Source organism: Rattus rattus, chromosome 1, assembly GCF_011064425.1.
Source record: "Rattus rattus isolate New Zealand chromosome 1, Rrattus_CSIRO_v1, whole genome shotgun sequence".
Classification (NCBI taxonomy): domain Eukaryota; kingdom Metazoa; phylum Chordata; class Mammalia; order Rodentia; family Muridae; genus Rattus; species Rattus rattus.
The window spans coordinates 136417097-136425935 of NC_046154.1; the positions used below are offsets into that span (position 1 = coordinate 136417097).

At 42.1% G+C, this 8839-nt stretch overlaps 1 pseudogene; it reads right to left on the reverse strand.

Moving 5' to 3' along the window:
- Positions 1–6413: 6413 nt before the first annotated feature.
- Positions 6414–7892, reverse strand: LOC116889413 (annotated as a pseudogene).
- Between the last annotated feature and the right edge of the window lie 947 nt (positions 7893–8839).

An 8839-nucleotide genomic window follows, 5' to 3' on the forward strand; every position in this document is an offset into this window, starting at 1 on the left:
ATCTATTGTTACTCCTTCGATTTTGAGACCCAGAACTGAACCACCTCACCTAGAGCCACAAAAGACCTTTCTAGAACTGTTTCTAGGTTTGAAAGAGCCATATAACTAAGAACTTGGTTGTTCAATGAGTTCTAGGGTTAATAAGAAAATAAACCTTAATTGTATAAATTTCATAATTGAATTTGTGCATACTTTCTTCCATGGTAATAGAGTAATTTTTACAATCATCTTCAGAAAGAAATTGGATGTATACAACCAGGACAAAGACCATTTTGATACAACACACATCTGCAGCTACTGAATGCCTGTTTTGAATTACATTTAAATTGCCTGGAGAACATTTGGCAAATGGAAAATTTTAACTTGGTTTAAGCTTTTCCATGGACAATTTAGGTTTTGTATTGTTATTGTTATATCTGTGCTTCTGCATTCAAATCTTTTCAACCAGCATGGAAAGAGAAAAACATTGTGTTAAAGGCTTTTTAATGACACAGTAACTCCTCTTGACAAGTTGTGGATCTGTTCCACTATCTCATCTGCCAAAAAAGAAATATCTTCCAGGAGGATAATATGTGCTTAATCATGAAAGCCTTCAGCTTTGAAAGCCTCAAATGGTAGAATCAGCAAGAGAAACGAGGACTCTGTACTAGAGTCAGATGTGCTCTTTTGATTATCTTGCAGGAACATCTGTGGTAATAATACTTTTTGGAAACCACTGTTGGTGTTCTCAAAGAGCTTTACCAAGTTTGCCTTGTTTATCATGTAAGAAAAAAAATCTATGATTGAGCTAGGTATGGCATTAGTATTTTCACACCAAGCCACTTGCCCTTTACCTGTAGTGCCCACTGGAAGCTCAGGGTCAGCTCTCTGAGTTTGGAGGTTAGACTACAACAGTTCTCTGACTATTGTACAGTCTGCCCTCCACATCTGTGGGTCCTATACATGCCTTTTTGGCCAGCTATTGATGTAAGATATTGATTAAAATATATTTGTGATGAAAATTCGTTAACTGCTTCTTGTGATTGCTTCCTAAGCCAGTCAGGACAATTATTATGTGATATTTGTATTATAAGTCATAGAGATGCTTTCAAATAAACAGGGGGATGTGATTGTGTCATATTCACAGGCTGTACCATTTTACATTGGGGACCTGAGCACATGAATGTTCTGGTATCATTAGAGCATAGGCCTACAGCAACTACACTCTCCTTGGGAGCGTGCTTCCTTTCAACTTCAGAGAGCAGTCAGACCAGCAATATCATCATTGTATAATCACAATCAATACAATGTAAGGATTTAGAAAATGTATTCAATTAGAATAAATGTACTATCCTTCCTTGAGAGAAGACTTTGGCACAGTCTCTCTACTCCCGGTGTTAGCAAGTTTTTCCAGTGAGAACTCAGGTTCCACAGATCTGATCTTCTTTTAGGTCCAGATCAGGGATAGCCAAATACCTGCTGGTCTAGCAACAAACAGCTCCCAGGAGGAAATGCTCTGGCCTGAGCTCATTATGAAGTACCTCTTCCTCTTCCGTGGGACAGAGTTTCATCCTCTGCAGTTGGTATTTGTTAAAACACCACTGTAACGGGAAATATTAAAATGGCAATCCCACGCTACCGCCAGCAAGGCACAGGCAGACAGGCTGCCCTGTCCTGTTCTCAGACTGGCAGACTCTCTGACCCTGAGCTCCAAAATCTCTCCACCTGCTCACTAAGTACCCCATGGAGGGTCGCTACCATGCCAGTCCAACGCTTCCAAATTCCCATGGTTTTTAGGGGTGCATTTCTCACAAACCCATGCTTTACCACTGTACCTTTCTCTCCGGAACCCAGTTGAGTCACCGTGTGAATGAAAACAACACACACAAACATAGTTTAGAATCAACGGGTAACACAGTCGCAGGGCTCAGCACCCAGCATCCTAATTTGTAAGCTCTTCTAAGTTACAAATCCTTTGGTAGTGGATCCCAGCAGATCCTCCACCAAAGCCAGGGGCCTTCCCTATCTACATTTTATCTCAATCATCTTTCCAGTCCAAAAGAAAGTATCTTTCTCCGGCCTGCCCGCTACCTCATTCTGACACGGAAGTCCCGCCTACTCCTCACCCAGTGATTGGCCCCCTGAAATCTTTATTCATTAAGGGAAGGTTCTGCCACACACCGCCAGTGACATCATGGCAGACAATAAAATACTCACATGGCGTGACAGCTGCCATTGTGGCAGAGGTGGTTGCTCAGAAGGTGTGAGCTGAGACTCTGATGCAGATGTTAAAACATCACAGGTTTGAAGTTTGTATTTCTGGTTATCAAAATGATGGAAGATATACAGTTTCTGACACGATGGGTCAGGGGGGTACGAAAGAACAGAGGCTGAGAAATTTCCTTGTTGTTGCTTTACCAGTTTTTGTTCTTTCTCCATCGCACCTCCCACAACAGAAAACACGATGTTATTATGTTCATTAAAGAATAGGAAACAAGCATTTGTCTTTGCAGAACCACTAAATAGTTTATTACTCGTGTTCTAAATTGTCCCAAAGAGACAAAAGGCTATCCTGTACCTTAAATTAAACGTTACTACTGGAACATATTCAGAAGATTTGATTTTCACACGCGTATGCTGCATAGGGGTTTTATTAATTAATTAATTAATTAATTATTCAGTTTACATGCTGATTGCTGCTTCCTCCCTCCTCTTCTCTCAGTCCCGTCCTTAGGACCTCCAAAGATAATAAAGAATTATCTTCTCCCCTTTTCCTCAGAGAAGGGGAAGGCCCCCTTGCTCCTTGCATACCGCCCTGCCCTAATCATCCAGTCTTAGCAGGACTAAGCACATCATCTTCCACTGAGGTACAACCAGGCAGTCCAACTAGGGGAAGGAACGCCAATGGCAAGAAACAGAATCAGAGACAGCTCCCAACTCCAATTTTTAGGGGACCCGCATGAAGAGGAAGCTGCACATCTACTACAAATGTGGAGGGGGCCTAGATACAGCCCCAGCATGCTCTTTGGTGATCAATCTGTGTGAGCCCCCATGGGCCCAGGTTACTTGACTCTATAGGTCTTCTTGTGGTGTCCTTGACTCTTGTGGCACACGTAAATACGTACCCAACTCTGCTATAAAACACCCAGAGTATCATTAACAGTGTCAGGTGCTGGTACTCTCACATGGGATGGGTCTCAGTCATTAGTTGGCCATTTCCTTGGTCTCTGCTCCATTTTTGTTTTGGCAAATTTTATAGGGATGACCAATTTGGGGTTGAAGGACCTGTGGGTGGGTTGACGTTCCCCTCCCTCCCTGGGAGTCCCACCTGGCTACAGAGGTGGCCACTTCAGTCTCCATATTGCCCGCTGGTAGTAATCTCAGGTAGCATCACCTCCATACTCTTCGGAGGCTCTCCAGTCCCAATCTCCAGCTAATTCCAGAGATGCCCACAATTTCCATTCTCACTCCCATACCTCTCCCCCCCCACACACACACACACACACACACACACACACACACACACACACACACACACACACCTGATCACCATCTCTGTTCCCTTCCTCTGAGAAACAACCAAATTGATTTCCAAAGTGGTTGCACAGGTTTATACTTCCGCCAATGGACGAATGTTTCCTGTGCTCCACATTCTTGCCAGCATATGCTGTCACTTGAGTTTTTAATTGTAGCCATTCTGATGGGTGTAAGACAGAATCTCAGAGTCATTTTAATTTTCATTGCCATGATGACTAAGAACATTGAACATTTTCAAAGTGCTCCTTTTTTTAAGATTTATTTATCATATATAAATAAGTGCACTGTAGCTGTCTTCAGACACACCAGAAGAGGGCATCAGATCTCATTACAGATGGCTGTGAGCTACCATATGGTTGCTGGGATTTGAACTCATGACCTCTGGAAGAGCAGTCAGTGCTCTTAACCACTGAGCCATCTCTCCAGTCCCTGACATTAGAGATACCTCTGTTAAGAATTCTCTGTTTGGCTCTTATACTCCATTTTTAATTGGGTTATTCGGTTTGTTGGTATCTAATTTCTTCGGTTCTTTCTATACTGCAGTTTAGTCCTCTGATGGATGTAGGATTAGTAAAGATATCTTCCCATCCTGTAGACTGCCATTTTGCCTGAGCTATTGGTTTTTTGTTCAGGAAATCTGTCTCCTGGGTCAATGAGTTCAAGAAACTTCCCCACTTTCTCTTCTATTATATTTAGGGTATTAGGTTTTATGTTGAGGTATCCACTTGGACATGAATTTTTTGCAGGTGATAGACATGGGTCTATTTGCATTCATGCAGACATCCAGTGAGGCCAGCGCCATTTGTTGAAGATGCTTTCTTTTTTCTGTTGTAAGGTTTAGCTTCTTTGTCAAATATAAAGGTGTGTGGGATTATTTCTGAGGCTTTAATTCTATTCCATTGATCAATCTCTCTGTTCCTAAACCAATACCATACAGTTATTGTTATTATTATTGCTCTGTAGTGTACCTTAAAATCTGGAGGTGATACCTCCAGAAGTCCTTTTATTGTACAGGATTGTTTTAGCTATCCTGGGTTGTTTGTTTCTTTGTCTTTTCATATGAAGTTGAGAATTGCTACTTCAAGTTCTATACAAAGAATTGTGCTGAAATTTTGGTGGGAATTGAATTAAATCTGTAGATTGCTATTGTCAAGATGGGCATTTTTTTTATTATGTTAGTCCTACCTCTCCATGAGCATGGGATATTTTTCCATCTTCTGATGTCTAACTCAGTTGTGGCTGTTTTTTAGTTTGGGGGTGTATTTATTTGTTTATTTGTTTTAGTTAATTTTTGTATCCCGCCGCAAAGGCGCTTATCAGCTGTAGGAGTTCTCTGGTAGAATTTTTGGGATCACTTATGTATGCTATCATATCAGCAATACTTTGACTACTTCTTTGTATCCCCTTGATCTCCTTTAGTTGTCTTATTGCTCTAGCTATAACTTCAAATACGATGTTAAATAGATAGGGAGAGAGTGGGCAGCCTTATCTTGTCCCTGGTTTTGTGGGATTGCTTTAAGTTTCTCTCCATTTAGTTGATGTTGGCTACTGGCTTGCTGTATATTGCTTTTATTATGTTTAGGTATGCATCTTGTATGCCTGATCTCTCCAAGAATTATATGAAGTGGTGTTGGATTTTTGTCAAAGGCTTTTTCAATATCTAATGAGATGATCACGTGGGTTTTTCTTCTTTCAGTGTGTTTGTATGATGGATTATAATGATAGATTTTCATAGATTCAACCCCACCTGCATCCCGGGGATAAAGCCTACTTGATTGTGGTATATGATCATTTTTATGTGGTCTTGGATTCAGTTTCTGAGTATTTTGTTGAGTATTTTCTGTCCATGTTCATAAGGGAAGTTGGTCTAAAATTCTCTTTCATTGTTGAATCTTTGTGTGGTTTAGGTAACTGTGGATTTATAGAATGAGTTTGGCAGTGTTCTTCCTGTCTCTATTTTGTGAAATAGTTTGATGAGTATTAGCTTTAGCTCTTCTTTGAAAATACGATCAAATTTTGTACTAAAACCATCTGGCCATGGAATTTTTTGGTACACAGAATTTTAATGTCTGCTTCTTGAGGGTTATAGGACTATTGAGATGCTTTAATTGATCTACTTTTTTTAAAACACATCTAGAATCTTTATTATTTTTCTTTAAACAAGTGCCAGGAGTGGAATCAAAGATAAATAGAAGGCACAATTTTGCTTGGTTTTGCTATCAGATTTGGGCATTTGTTTTCTCATGGAAATTTTTTGTCCTTTTTCCTTTCCTTTTTTTTTTTTTAACAAACACAAATAAAACATGAAAAACTCTACCTCAAAAAAAAAAAACAACAACAACAAAAAAAACCCTAACAGTTCAACAAAAGTCTTTATCTGTGTTCTAGACATTGACAGGCTACATCACAATTTAAAAACCCAATGGTAAAAAATGGAGGTTTAGAATCGTTTGGTAATCACATGTCAAAAGAACAAAGTTCTGGAAACACCCTTTATTCACTTAGCCACACCTACAGGGACCCGGTGGCAGTTGCCAAAAGACAATTTTTCCACACCAGAAAGGAGTTGTGACTTGATTTTTCCCGATTCCAAAATGTTTCTCAAATCCTGTGTCTCCCAACAAATGAAACATCCGTTGTCAGTGAAACCGAGACTCTCTCTTCTGGGGAATGGCGGTGAAACTCCAGTCTGTGTATGCAGAGTGAGCAGGGAGATCAGTCTTCCCTCTTCCTCTTTACAAATCTATTCCTCCTAAAGTATCATTCCGGAAAACTGGGAATGAAGGACTAAAAGGTCAAGGGAGGAAAGGGGGTTGGGGAGCACACACCATGAACACAGTGAAATTAAAATTGTACAAACTCAAGCAGTTTATAATAGACACTCCGAGACACCAAGGCTGGTTGAAGGAATTCACCAATCTGCAGGAGCCGGGGCTGTGTGCTGTGTGGAGATCTGAGCCAAGCAATTCACTGCCTTGGAGTTGTAATCCCCCTGCCCACGCCTAAGCCTGGTTTCTGCACCAAGCCTCCACGGGGAGGGCCTCTCATCCCACCACTCGGCCCACCACGGGGGCCTCCAGGTCCCCGAAGGTGGTTGTCCCTGCGGTTGCCTTCTCTGGCAGCTCGAGTCGTCTTCTCTTCCACATTCAGGCAGACCGCGCCTCGGAACATGATGGGCCTATTATTAAGGACCTTCTGAACAGATTCAGAATTATCAAACAACAAAACCGAGATTGGGTAACTTCCTACCACTGTTAATGCGCAGCCCCACCACATTCCCATAATTTGAGGAGAAAAAAAATCCTTCAGTTCCAACTTGTCAACCTCATGGACAGGTTCCCAATGAAGAGCTGGTGACTGTCAGGGTGCCTCACCATTCTTCGACGTTCCACATGTCCTGGTTCACCAGCCTCACGAATCGGTCGGGGTCCTCTCTGAGGAGGTTTATTGATCCGCTGCTCTCAAACTCTCTGACCTCTCTGAGACCTTTCTTTGTGATGGGATCTGAGAGTCAGGCTTAGATTCTGGACCCGGTTGTGACGCTGGCACTTTGACCACATGAGGTGGTGTCCTCATCACTGGAACAGCCCACTGGGAAGAAGGTTCTTACTCGTCACAGATGCCCAAGAAAATGTCCTCAAGTCCTCCTGTGCTGGGGCCACCTCTGCCGGGGCCGGGGAGGCACTCTTCTGCACATCCTCAGGAGCAGCTTTTTCCAATGCAGCTCAGGCTTGTCCTCTTGGATGGCGGACACAGGTTCCCGTTCCGGCTCTGGCCCTGGTTCTGGCTCTGGTTCGGTTCCACAAAAGGCTTCTCTAAATGTTCCTCCAAGTCATTACTGACAGTCTGATCATAGAAAGTTCCAGAATCATCAGGAACCACCTCTGGTGACTGCTGTCTTTCTTCGGGTTCCTCTAATTCTTCCTTGGATTCCTTTTGAGGCTATGTGACAAAGCCACTGAAGACCTCATCTTGGTATCTGAAGATGTCGTTGTGAACATAGAATGTGTTGGCAACAGAGCCCTCAGGAGCAAGGACAAAGGTCTGCATGAACCTCCGCAGAGCCTGGTTGTTGTTGGAAAGTAGCCCCATCACTTGGGCCACCACTCGGGCATTCAGAGTTGCGTGAGCATCCACGTGGCAGATCTTGGTGTGGCAGTTGGTGAAGTTTTGTGACGTCACTTTCCTGTGGATTTCCTTCTGCCGGTAGACTGGTTTACCACTGGTTTACCATTGGAATCCAAGCCCCCATGGGCATAGGAAGAGTTCTTTCCATAAAATCTGTGCAGCATGTCTGAGACCTGGTTCAGCAGGGTGTAACACTGTCGCACAAACTCCCACCCAACCAGCAGGGGACTAGGCTTCTCCATAACCATCGCTTTGGTGGATCAACCTGCACGGCTGAGCGGGAGGACAGGGCTGCTGAGTGGGAGGAGGTGGCAGCGTCCCTCGCGCGATGCTCAGTTTAACTGACCTTGGTTTAACTTTGGTAAGTGCTATCTGCCTAGAAAATCATCCATTTCTTTAAGATTTTTCCAATTTTCTGGAGTACAGGCTTTTTACATGAGATCTGATGATTCTTTGAATTTCCTCAATGTCTGTTGATATTTCTCCCTTCTCATTTCTGATTTGTTGATTTGAATAGTGTCTCTCTGCCTTTTAGTTAGTTTGGCCAAGGGTTTGTCTATCTTGCTGGGTGTTGTTGATTCTTTCTATTATTCTCCTTGTTTCTAACTGATTTCAAGCATTAGTTTGATTATTTTCTGCCATCTATTCCTCTTGGGTGTGTTTGCTTATTTTTGTTCTAGACCTTTCAGGTGTACTTTTAAATCATTAATTTGAAAACTCTCTAATTTCTTTTTGAATGCACTGAGTGCTATGACCTGGGTGAAACATTCTGTAGACATCTGTTAGGTCCATTTGAGTCATAATGTTTGTTAGTTTCATTATTTCTCTGTTTAGCTCTGTCTTAATGGCCTGTCAGTTGGTGAGAGTGGGGTGTTGATTTCTCCCATTATTAATGTGTGGAGTTGAATGTGTGGTTTAAGTTTTAGTAATCTTTCTTTTATAAATGTGGGTGCTCTTGCATTTAGGGCATAGATGTTCAAAATTGAGATGTCACATTCATTTTTTTCCCTTTGATGAGTATGAAGTACCCTTCCCCATCTCTTTTAATTAATTTTGGTTGAAAGTCTATTTATTAGATATTAGAATGGTTCCTCCAGCTTGCTTCTTGGGTCCACTGGCTTAGAAAATTTTTTCCAGCCCTTTACCTTAAGGTAATATCTATCTTTGTTGCTAAGGTGTACTTTTTAATATACAG